The following is a 13,915-nucleotide window of genomic DNA, read 5'->3' on the forward strand; positions in this document are numbered from 1 at the left end:
GCAATATTGCTTGGGTCGAATCAATATGACGTTTCCAAAAATATTTAAATGTATATGGCAACACTTTCGTTAGGACAGGCAGGGCCGCCGAGAGGAATCTCGGGCCCTGGAAAAATAATTTCATGCCCTATGACAAACCAAAAAAAAAAAACTAGATATATTTTTAATTTGCGAAAAATCCATCAGAACTATATCTATATGCTATCGAAAAAATTTCATTTTCTATGGCGGCGATATCGATTTAGATTTCGACTCAATTTTCAGTTCCGGATCCAGATTCCTTTATCAGATCCAATTCCCGATTCCTGTTTCAGTTCCGGATCCAGATTCCTATTTCTGTTCCGGTTCCGGATCAGGATTCCTTTCATAGTTCCGGATCCCGATTCCTTTTTCAGTTCCGGATCCGGATTCATTTTTCATTTCCAGTTCTCGATTCCTGTTTCAGTTCCAGATCCCCGTCCTTTTTTCAGTTCCGGATCAGGATTCCTTTTTCAGTTCCGGATCCGGATTCCTGTTTCAGTTCCGTATCCGAATTCCTGTTCCAGAATCAAAAAATAAAAAAGACAAATAAATGTTTACACATTATCTATGCTTCAGCGGCTTATACATATTACAAATACCGAGCGGAGCCAGATAAAACCACTAGTATTTTATAAATAGATTTAAGCCTGGACGAAATATAAAATATTTCCGAAAGCTTCGACGCAAATTATTATTATTAATTAATTTCAACTCTGCTATCACTACGGAGAGTAAACTCGCGACGTAATCGGATTAAATCGGAAAGCTTTTCAAAGTTCAGCACCGCCGAAAACCTCATCGCAAATTGATCAGCGTAAATTTTCCACACAAGAATTATGTAAATAAAGATAACTCTGCCATATTTTATCATGTATACTTTTTTTCCGACCGATTGATCGCAAACGGTTCAACCTTATCGTCGGCAATCGAATCCTCCGCCAGGTATTTTATTTCATCGCTCCTCAAACATAATAAAATGCGAAATGTATATTTTCCGAGAGCACGCTTCGTGTATTTTTCACGTCGAAAGTAATTCTGTCCGTCGACGTCGATTCGCTCGTTGTTTTTCAATCGCGCGAAATTTGCATTTCTGAACGGCGAACCGGTTCGTTTCTCTGTTTGCAGATCGATGTATACGTATTTAAAATTAATGTTTGAACAATTGCGTATGTAAAAATCTACTCATTTAATAAGATTTTGCGAATGCCAATTATTATTCGATGACCTTTCGTGATTCTGTCGAAGACTCCATTATTAATTTCGGCGTAAACTTTACTCAAAAGATACAAAACTTTCGTTGGAAACACTTTGATTAAGTATTTAACCAATTTTAGCCACTTAAAAAGAGATCTAACTCCAAAACGACGTGTTTCGTGTAAATATTGTAATACTACACTCTTCCATACATACTATGTATATAACAATAGTACAGTGATTTTATCTTAAAGTTTGAGGAAACAAAAAAGGGCGTATTTTCTCTCTTCGAAAAATGCTTTTATAATACATATATAAACACCCACCCAGTAACATAGCTCGATGGTTAGTGTACAATGCTAACGAATGAGAATCCCGGGTTTGAGCTCTGGTTTTACCTCGACTGAAAAAAATCATACGTTATATTCTAAGTATTTCTGCCTTGAATATTTGTATTTCCTACCAGATTTTGCTAATTTATCTGATTTCATTGTTGAAATGGTTCCCAACCAAATTGGCCAAATTGGCATTATTGAATATAATTTCAAAATTTATATATAGAATTTATATTATATATACATGTGTAGAAGTTTAGACATACATACATAGGTAGCTCTTCGAGGCAACCTGTACTGACACCGTGGTAAATATAATTGTATATGTACCTATAAAGTTTTTAACATTTTAGTCACTAATAACTGTGTGGGATTTAGGTTTCTAATCCAGAATAATGCATGTGTGAAAGATTAGGTTGGCACTCATGTGTAGAATAAATGATAAGGTTGGTGAGATGTAGCGCGACGGACAGATTATTGTGGCGCTTTGCCGAATAAGCAATGTTTTAAACCGCTAAACGAGTCTCATTTTACTCTTCCGCCTATGTCTCCTGACAACCAGATCCTAAATTTTTAAACGTATTATATTTGTTTCGTGTATTTTTTAAACTTTTCAATGTATGCGCTCAAATAAAAGCGTAAGATAAAAAGCTTACTTCATCTTATTCGAGATTTGGCTCATATCCTTGTTTTTTATTTCTTTTCAATGATTTTCATTGTTCATATATGTATTTATCATGTTCACAATGCATTTTAGGTCTATTCTAATAGTAATTGCTACTTATCCAGTGATCATTGTCTATTTTGCACATGTATATTATTTGCACGGTGTATACATTATAGAAAATGAAAACCTATTGTCAATTTTTATAAATTTTCATAATAAATTTTATACATATGTGGGATTTAGTTTTCTAGCCTGGAAAAATGCATATATGAAAGATCAGGTTGGCATGCATGATTTGAAGAATGGTTATGTTGTCATTTTGTACGTGTAACACAACGAACGATAGTTTATCATGGAGTCTCGGAAAATAAATGATAACTAAAACTGAACGAGTCATTTTGCTGTACTGTTCGTCTCCTAACAAGATCTTACACGTATATGCAGGGCTTTTTTTGAAAAAAAAGGTGCCGAAACTCACTTATTGTCAAGTTTTTTTATTGGAAAAGATTATATTCAAATTATATTATATAGAATATTCGTTTGAATCATAAAAAATGCTGAGACAAAAAGGTGCCGGAACCCCGTTCCACCGCGTTATATGGAAAAAAAAGCTCTGCATATACATATGTACATATGGGTCTATGTACATATGTGTATTATGCCTGTATTAATGTGCGTGCGCAGAATAGGGGAGGAAAAGCCTGTTCCTCTTGTTCCTGTTGTATCCTGCTCGCGCAAATTAAGTGAGTATGTACCGTTTACCATGCACCCTTTTGTTTTTGATCTTTCGATTTAAGATCTTTCGATTTTCGATATTTGCCTTCCGATATTTGCGTTTTCGGTAATTTCACATTCCGGCCCGTCGCGGAGACCGGTACATATGTATATCATTTTTAGCTACAGACTCTTTTAAGTCGACGATAAAAAGAAAACTTCATTCAGGTAATCTGTGTATAACTCATATCCTTATGAAATTAAATATCATAGAGATTCACTCGACAAACTTCTAAAATGCTTCTAAGAGCTTAAGCTATTTTCAGTATGAAGTGGTGGCTGTGTGTACGTATAAACGCAGTTAATACTTAAATATATGTACATATAGTACGTACATAATGTTAAACAATTTTAACGGAGAGCATTGCGGGTTTAATTCCATAGATTAGGACAACTTTACATTCTCAAGATGTTTGAGTAATTGTTAGGTTATGCTAAGTTTCATTCCACCTTATGACGAATTTAGAATGAATCAATGAAAACATTTCTTATAAATAGAAGAACACTAACTTAACCTCACTTGACCTATTCAAAAGTGACATAAGAGCTATGTCACATAACCTAACCTAAAAGCGTAAGCATCCTCTTAATTAGCCGACATACTGAAAACATTTTACACATTTTAGCCTACTGGCACATTCAAAGCATTGTTCTCGTTTGTGTCGACTCGGCAAACATCAATTTTTTTCCCCTTCACCCTCATATTCAAACGACCTTATCTTTCGAGAGTGTTCAACAAATCGGAAAAAAGCATATCTTAACTTTTTCTTTTTTCTGCCGTCCATACAAAAAAAGTCACGCGCGAACGACTTTTATTTGCGAATCGAGCAAATATGTTCTGGCAAATATTCGCATCGGCATCTCACCCCATCGCGCAAAAATGGGTACTCTCTTTGAATCCAGGACGAAACATAACTACGTACGTGTAGTAAAAATAGCCCACGCTTCCGTCGATATTTGTCGCTAATTAAATGCAAATCGTCGCGTTGAAAATTTCACGCACGACCGCTTATCGAATTTGCCACTTTGTCGAGTGGGCGAAAAGTGTATAAAAACGACGGCGTTCGCGCAAAGGGGTAAGTCGTGAGTGTGATGATTGTTATGGCCAACAATCTGGAAGCGGATATAATGGACGCGTGATACCTCAGGGCCGCCAACCGCCCAGGGCTGCTAACCGATCACTCTCCGCATTATTTTTCCCTTTTCTCTCTCCACGCTTACGTGAGGGTTGTTGGAATGGGGGTGAACGGGAGGTCGTGTACTTTAAGAGGATTTGTCTTGTTCCTCTTTGCGATTCCGAAAACGGCGTCTCATCGAATTTATATACGCGTCGTTTGAATAATTTAAAATGCGGATCTCGTTCTATGTTTTTTTTTCTTTTTGCCGCTTTATAGATAGCTATGTTGGTTTGCAGTAATGTAATGGCCGAGTGCCCGATCGAATTCCCAACACTTGTAATATCAAAAGGTCACGAAAAGATGAAAACCCAACACAATTTGTGTAATATTAAGCTTATTAATTATTTTATTAATAGATTTAGGATGATCATTTCAGCCAATTTGCTTTTAAGACTAACTAACTATTTTATTTATTTATTTTTATTGCCAACTATTGTATACAAATATTTTTTATTGCTCTCTTGTATTTAGCAACGTAGGAACGTTTATTATTTGCCATTGCCCTAATGACCATTAGCCCTTACAGTTTTAAGTACATACGAGTATAGTCTTTTTACGATAGCCGTGTAGTGAAATGTCATTGAAAGGATAATTATGTATATATACATTGCTTTTTAGAGGAAATAGAAAACAATGTGTGGACGGAATAAAGATTTTTTATATACATACATATATTAGATGCTAATTACAAACCTCCTTTTTTATTTACATAAATGCCAACCATCCTAACAAAAAACAGATAATATCCGAAAATTCCGATGAGAGAAATATGTACATATGTACAACTATGCATATAAGGAAGGCGGATTGGGGTTTTACTTTAAGTCCTTCCAAGTATATATATAAATAAATATCTAAAAACTTAATATTAATGGCAAATTTACAAAATATCGATAAAGAAAACGAGCAATTAAGAATTGCGTTAGTTACTATATGACACTGATTTTTGTTGACGATTTATTAGTAAATCATCCAATGTATAAATATAATAAATAAATAGCTCTAAATAAAATAGTTTGAGAAAAGAATCTGAAAAAAGATTCACTCGCAGATTTTTTGAATAAATAATAGTTTTTAACCTGTTATCTGCAATGTTTTTGTACTTAATACTTAAATGAATACTTTGGATTATCCGTGCCTCCCTTCCACATAATACTTCCATACTTACTTCCGTGCCTCCCTTCGCTGTAGGTGCAAGGCATTCCTTATGCTATATATTTTTTTATTTGATATTTTTACTTTATCTGTTATTATTAAATGCTGTTTTTTATGTTTATGTATGGATGTATTTATGTTTATGTTCAAATGTATTTTTTATGTATAATTGATGGGTGTATTATTTTCTTTGTGTTTTGATTTGTGTTTAATTGTTATTTTGTTTTTTTTTGTGTTATGTTTTTGACCATTGTGGCGCTTTAGGAATTACTGTTATGCCACAATGGTCTGTTTTGAATAAAATAAATAAATATAAATATAAAAAGACAACTAAAAAACTTTTTCAACATATTAAAAGGCTAAGTGGACAATTCACGAATTCCCAAGCTCCGGAATGTTCCCACATGTCTCCATCATGCCCTTCTTTCCTGCTTGGGCACAAACATGCTTACTCCTGAACTTTAAAGAAATAACCAGCAACAAGAAGTACTGGTTAGCATATCTTGCTATGAATAGTGTAGTTACGGGTTCGAGTCCCACTATTTGCTGCTGGCCAGAACTTGGTTTTTGACTCCAAGTCGATCGTTTCCTTTCTGAGTTTGCCAATTTTTCTGATTTTCATTAAAACGGTTCCTGCAAAATTGGCTTTCCCTCCTCTATTTCTCGAAAATGTTGAGTTATTCTACGTTTCAAGGTTCGCCGGGTGGTATATAAACTGCTACAAAAAATTTCTCTGTAGATGATTATCGTATAAAAATCGTATTGTATAAAAGCTTATTGATCGTATTATATACGATGTTTGCAATGCTTTGTTTGACCATATATGCCATGTACATATAATGTAAAAATATATAAGAATTATGTATTAATATATAATTTGGTGTGTTTTGTGATATGTATAGTACACTCGTCGCATTGGAGCGATCTGTTTGATTCATGTACATGATTAATTGAATAAATAAAAATAAAAATGTTAGTTTGTCCTAATGTGCAAATTTTCAGTTTTCAATTTATGTACAACCAATTAAATTTGGTATATTAATCTCATAGAGTTCTAACTACGACTGTAAACGGTGTTTGAAAAAAGTCAGAGCCTGTTACGAAATTGTATGAAAGAGTTTTATTTGTTATTTTAATTTTCACGCACTTAAATAAGAATGAGCTTTATTCAAATATTATTACAGTCCATATCATTCATTGGATGTACGATAAACTTTGTTGCACAATACATTTTAGTAATGAGCATTTTGAGGAAATTTTTTTGGTAGTTTGCCATTGAATTTGGAAAAGTATGTATGAACCAAACATGCCGACACAATTTTCGGCCATTCCGACTCCCTTTATAGAAATACAATTGGTTTAAATAAATTTCTTTCAGGCGAAACTAACGATAGTACTTAATTTATTTTTGGAATAGTGTGGCGTGACGGCCATTAGAAATTTTGTTATTCAAAAGAAAATTTTTAGCTATTCCGAGGAACGTATCATGTCTTGATAGTTTACAAACGTATAAAAATAATCGTATCTCTTTGATAGATCGGAACCAAATTTTTCCGAAAACTTTTGTTTTACACAGAACAATTCAATGACTTGATTCCATAGGTAAATGGGTCAATGTTAAATATTTAAAGAAATCAACGTTTCATTTGAAATGTTTCTTATTTCTTACTATCGTCACGCAAATTGATTACAGATCCTTCATAATTTATATTCTTATGAAACTATGCAAACAAATGGTGATTTGATTTATTTAAGTCGGAGTCAGAAACAGAAGCAAAGTCTAAAGTAGGAGACAAAGTCATAGTGGATGAGTGAATCCAGAGTTGAAGACAATATAATACTTTTGATATTATTCAACTGTAATAAATACCCAGCTTTGCCCGGGTACGTTCACAAATGAGGGAAATTTCCAGTCATAATATTGTAGCGTGGACTTGTAGAGAGGTTTCCGAGATCAGAGTGTAGTGGTAGAAGTAGTTTATTTATTATTCGCCAGCTCGATATACTCGAGCTTGTACTCTTAGCAGAGAGATCATTGGTCGATGGATCGCGAGACCTTATTGGTTGTTGTAAACAGATTGTTTATACGCTAAGGCCTTTTTAGCGCGAACGCTAGATAAGGTAATCAGCGCTAGTAAACCAGTAGTTGATGAGCGCCACTCACCTAATTTATACGTTACGATATTTTTTTCAAATAAACTTTCGTAATGAGCATACATTATCTTCTCAAACACATCTGCTTGTCGCATAACCAAACATGCTGTCTCTTTTTAATTTCCAAACATATTTCATCATATTTGATTAAATTATGACGGTTTGGAAATTAAAACCAGCAGCGTGGACTAGTGTTTAGTATATTATGCTTTCAATCGGATTGGTCACGGTACGATTCCCACTAGTAGCTATTGACCAGATTAGGTTTGTGACTCCAGATCGATCGTTTCCTTCTAGAGTTTGACAATTTTTTTTTTTGATTTTCATTGAAACGGTTCTTGTAAATTGGCATTTCCTTTCCAATCTCTCTCTCAAGTTATTCAGCGTCTTGAGATTCGCCAATTTCTATAATAAAATTCTACAAAAATTTCTCTATAGATGTCGCTGTAGATGATGTTTGTATGAATCCGCATTGTGTAAAATTGCTTGTATTAATTGTATTGTATCTATATTAGTACACTCGTCGCTTTGGAGTGATCTGTAAAGGCGAGTGTACATGTTCGATTGAAATAAAATAAAAATACACCTAAAAAATTTTAATTGAAAACAACTTGAAAGTTTCATTTTTACCGAATGCGGTCACACATACAAACACACTCCATATACACATATATTTCATAACAATTTCGACTTTTCCCCAGACAGTCATTACATTTTTTCACTCATACATATATACATAGATATAATACATTAAAATAATCAATCTGCGGGTATTAATCAAACGAAGCAATTAAAAAAAGCAGATATCACAATTGATGTACACGTACAATTTGTAAAATACGACCCCAAAGTCATTTGTCCGTCGACGGTTTATTCTCGCCATTAGTCATTATTAAAAACGCGAGTGCCGTCATCAATCAACCCCCGATTAATGCCGTTTTCATAAGCGAAGCTACGATTAACCCCCACGAGAGGGTTAAACTCTCCGAAAATAAATTACTTACACATCTTAGGGGAAGCGCCACACTCGTTAGCCATGTGATAGTCGTTGGCCATTTGTATTAAAATACTACTATCAGTACTGTCAGTGATGTATATATGTATGTACATATGTATGGACAGACATATACATACCCATGACAGGAATTTCTTACCACCAGCGTAAAACTCTTTTTTTGTCGATTTTGTATAATTTTAGAACAGGAAATGAAACAAAACTTTTTATTATACACGCATAATATATTCATCAATAATATTTACAAAAAAAAAACTGTAATTAACTTAATATTTAGTTGTCCCTCCCCTATTTGTTATAACAGCCCGAATTGATCTCTATGCATGACTGTATTGTTTTTTGATTTTTGAATTATTTTTCCATGTATCTATTATTTTTTCTTTTAAATTATCTAACGTAGTATTAGGTCTGTTATAAAAAATACTTTTTAATACCCCCAACAATTTTCAATCGGATTTTAATCCGGTGAATTACCTGGCCATAATAAAATTCGAATATTTTTTGTGGTCAGGTAGTTGTTAATTGTTTTGGCCGTGTGACATCTTGCATAAAAGTGTAATTATGTGCATTTATCCCCTCTTATTCAAAATAAGGCAAAAATACGTTCAACAAATTTTTTTTGTAATTATTCTGCCCCAATGTACGGGTCCAGCCCCTTTTCCGCTAATAACGGACCACACCATACAGATGCATTATATTTTGTTGTTTGAATGGTGCATTCGTCGCTCAGCTTCTCGGAAGGTCGTCTTCTGATGTATTGGACAACATCTGTCATTGTCCTTAGAATTGTTTCGTCAGAGAAACAAACCTAAAATGAATGAAAAATTAGTACATAGGAGGTTATCAAGTATTTTTTAGTTTAATATTAATATTTAAACAATACCTTTTTCCAATCATCAACAGTCCATTGCTGATGTTCCTGAGCTTTTTTTTCATCGTTGGTGTCAATTTTGGCTTTTTTATGGGAGTTCGGCTCTTGACGTTAACTTCACGAAATCTACGTTGCATCGTCCTTGTGGAAATATCGATACCCTCTTGGTTCAGAATAGCTTGAAAGCCTTTATTAGGCACCTTACGGTTCTCCAAAGCTATGGTGATGATTTTTCGATCCGTTTGCGGTGTGGTTTTTCGTTTTCTCCCACATTTGTCGTATAATGTAGCAGTTTGAGAAACTCGATTGCACCAATTGTGCAATATGGGCTACCGTAGGGTGAGAAACATGAAATTTTTTTGCAATTTGTCTGTAACTATATGTCTTTTCACTAATAAGCGTTGCAATGGCCACTTTCACTTCTTCTGAAATGGTTTTTTTGGAGCCATTTAAAAAAAAAAGTTTTTGATTAAAAAATCAAAAAATATATTAAAGCGAACGTAAAAACACAATGAATTATACACAATAATATTAATTTACAACGTATATTTAAAATAATTAAATCTAAAGTCTATTTTTAAGTCAATAATTGTTAATTTACGCAGCGTGTTAACAGGGCGAAAACTGACCGTGAACAGATTCTTTGTTTCTTTCATCCATAGTTCAAAATTTTCGGTTTTTTTCACCACCACATGTGGGTTGCTATTCAATCTATATACCAGTGTTAAAATAAATACGTGTTTCCCACATGTTTGTCAAATTTGTCACAAGTTTCGCAAATTACGCTAGTGGTAAGAACAACCTGTCGTGCTTCTGTATGTAATATCGCTATTCTGTGTGTATGTGTAAGATAACACTCGCCGTACTATAATAGTCGTTTCGATTAGACATACATACATATGTATGTACGTCACAGCTAAACCACTGCGAACAAAACGTACAAATATAATATCGAGAGAAAAAACTTCTATATATACTGTTTACTACCAATGTTTTCTCTAGGCTAATATACGGCGCTTAGTCTCTGAGCATTTAGCGCCATCTATTGAAATTTTATTTAATTAATTTAATTTTATTAATGACTATTGTTTATATGTAAGTAGGTAGGTAGGTAGGTAGTTTTTACCATTTTTTCATATTAAACAATTAAATATAAATATTAAATTAAATATGTTTATGTAAAAGACCGACACATTTCTTTTAATTTTTTTTATTTAATAACTTGATATGCCAACGATGATATTTCATCGGGTACAACACTAGTATAAAATAACAGGGTTCTCATTTTTTAAATTAAAATTCAAGTGGCCGACGGCCCAGTTTCCATTGAAATCCAACCCCATTAGAGATGCGTGAGAAGGGATGGAGAACCTATTGATTGCGAATTACGAGTGATTGGATTATCAGGGGGTGTTTTCCAGGATCTAGATCGCGTGGTATTTGAGCAACCTTCACCCGTGAAAACAAAAATAATCGCAGCCCCGGCGGCTGCGCCCTGCGCCCCCGTGTTGTTGCGGACGGTCGCCATGGCACCGGAGCCCCATGGAGCCCCCCCGCTTTCTGTAAAGCGAGCCTAATTGGAGTTAGAGGTACCGTATGGATAATAGGTAGCTTTGAAGATTCTAACCCATTTACACAGCTCGACCGGAGTCTACATAATTGACTCTCGATCCGGTCGTTTCAATGATTTGGATCGTGAATGGTCCGGAGCAGGCTGAAACACGAAAATGCATTGCTCTCCATTGCTTCAGCTAGGCAGTAAGCGGAGAAATATGAGATTGCCATTGGTCAGATACGTTGACGAAAAAAATGTTCAAATTGTAGATTTAAATAATAAAAAATGAGTGTATTGCACAATGTGCACAGTACACATGCCCACTGTACACACATGTACATTGCGCAGTGCATATATAAAATTATATTTATACGTGTCATTATTGAATACGCGAATCTTTTAACTCTTATTATGTTTCGCTTTCTGTATAAACATATATTTTATTGGTCATAGAACTTTCAATGCTTCTTTAAGTGGATTGGACTTAGTGTAAGATTTTTGCATTAATTGCTTAACACATTCAGCCCGGCGCATGATTTCATACATTTGCCCATGTGGCGGCACTGCCACGCGTATCGGCACCCAATTACGCGTGACGGCATTAAATCACTTTATATAATGAGTTGTCCCTAAATCTTTAGAATTTAGTGCTCAATGAAGTGGAACCGTAAAATTATAGTCTGCTATAGCAATATCCGCATGGCCACCGGTGGTACACGCCGGATTGAACGTGTTAAGTTCCGCATCCACACCTACGTCATAGCCAAAGATGGATGATTTTCGCACAAAAAAAATGGTTCAGTATTGTCAATTTCATAGAAAAACTGTGCTTTTTTGCTCTCTTGCTCTCTTGAAAAGCATCCATCGACCTGCTAAGACTAGTCATAACTAGCGAAATGCATTGATCCAAAACATTCTTCTTCAAAACAAAGTGGTATTTTTTTTATTTAAAAACAGCACTCCACTACATTAATACATTAAGAGCCAGGCCACACCGGATACGAGGATGTTGTTGCTCAAGCGTAGTTGCTCGTAGCTACTCGTTGCTCGTTGCTCGTAGTTGCTCATTGCTCTTAGTTGCTCAAGGGTAGTTACTTTTGGTTGCCTAGCTCGGGCAGCCAGAAGCGATCAAGAATCCACTCACTAATACCAATTAAAAGCCCGGCCACATCGGGTGACTTGTGGGCAACTTTGTGAGTGACTTTATTGCCCAAGCGTAGTTGCTCTTGGACGATACAGTCACACATGTTCATAGTTTTTTCACTATGGAGTCGCCAGCAACTAATGACCGAGTATGGCACCCTTCAATATAAGGCTGTACATTTTGAAGGATCGTGACAATTGCTTAAGTAATAAAATTACCTTGACCAGACCCAACGTCGGCCACCGATCTCGACAGCTGGGTGACTTTACCACTTGGGCAACCCATAAGTTGCTTAGTGTGGCATGCTCCATACAACTACATACATTTAATCTGCACGCGCAACAAAACCACCCACAGAGTTGCCCGCGAGTCATCCGGTGTAACAGGGCTCTAAGATTTCATAGTTCAGTCACACGTGCTGTCGCCGGAAATTAATCACCGAGTGAGGCACCCTTCAATATAACGCTATACACTTTTAAGGATCGCGATGGTTGGTCAAGTAATAAAATCACCGTGACCAGACCCAGGGCAAGCAACCGATATCGACGTTTTAGGCAACCGGTGAGTTACCTGGTGTGGCATGTTCCATACAACTGCATACATTTGATCTGCTCGCGCAACAAAGTCACCCTCAGAACTGCCACAAGTCACCCTACAATACAGATTAAAAGTGAGCACCGTTTAAAAAGCTGCGCATTGACGTACATAATGTATGTATGAACAATCATTGTGATGTCAGTTGATAGACTGTGCATGCGCCATGTGGGTAGGGTTTCTGAAAACCCGGGTTTTCAAAACCCGGCGGATCCGGGTCCAATATTGTGAAAACCCGACGAATTCGGGTCCAAAATCAAAATCAAAAACTTCCAGATTTCAAATTTTATTTTGTTTCATTACACAATTCTGGACTCAACTAAAAAAAATAGTTTGAATGTTAACGAATTCAAAACATCTTTCAATAACTAAATATATGCATTTTATGTATTTTAAGTAATGTGAAATATCGACATTAAAACAGAATTAAATATTGTATGTTATAAAAATTTATAACATATCTTAATCAGGCTATTTGTTTACTGAAGTTAAAATTAATTAACAAATAAATACAGGTCAATATTCATATTCTTAAAACACTTATATCTCAGCAGAGGTATACCAATATTATCTGCACATTTAGCAAATATGTGATTTTCTGTCCTTTTATTACTATCATTATTATTATAGAATTTTGTAGTTTTCCGAAAAATATAATGAAAACTATTCTTATATTCGGTCAACAATAAAACTGATTTTTTTAAGAGAATTACAAGGAATAATTAAAATAAAGAACGAAATCACGTATGATGATGATGATGATAATGTTGAAACGATGTTTACACTCCGAAGTCTTAGGGTAGTCTAAGGCAAAATTCTAAAAATATGTACACTGTATATGGGTGAAATTCTAAATTTAGCAAAATTTCAGTACGCCGTATCGTTTTCGGTATGTATTTTCAGTATTTGCAAAATCCGTTTCATTGTTAGCGGTTTTCTCAGAACTCACAAGTCATAAAATCAAATTCGCAAACAAATAAGATCATATATAAATCATTTGTACACATAATCTATAAATAACACATACGTATTTGGATATTTTCAATATATCGACTGAAATTCATTTTGAATTTTTTGGTTAATACTCGAAATTTTAAATACCCGAATCCGGCGGGTTTTGAAGCCCGGATCCCGAATCCAGGTTTTAAGTCATTACCCGGCCGAGTCGAGTCGAGTCCAGAAACCCTACATGTGGGTGTAAGGGCCGGGCTGCACCGCTCAACTCGCGAACAACTTGGTTGAGGGCGACCAGACCAAT

The 13,915-nt window shown here is 35.0% G+C and overlaps 1 protein-coding gene across 1 annotated transcript in view; it reads left to right on the top strand.

Annotated features, from left to right (window-relative positions):
- The window catches only part of LOC143919316 (uncharacterized), a 124,662-nt gene that overhangs the window by 106,966 nt on the left and 3,781 nt on the right, over positions 1-13,915 (top strand). The window lies entirely within an intron of this gene.

This window comes from Arctopsyche grandis, chromosome 11 (genome assembly GCF_051622035.1).
Source record: "Arctopsyche grandis isolate Sample6627 chromosome 11, ASM5162203v2, whole genome shotgun sequence".
NCBI lineage: Eukaryota > Metazoa > Arthropoda > Insecta > Trichoptera > Hydropsychidae > Arctopsyche > Arctopsyche grandis.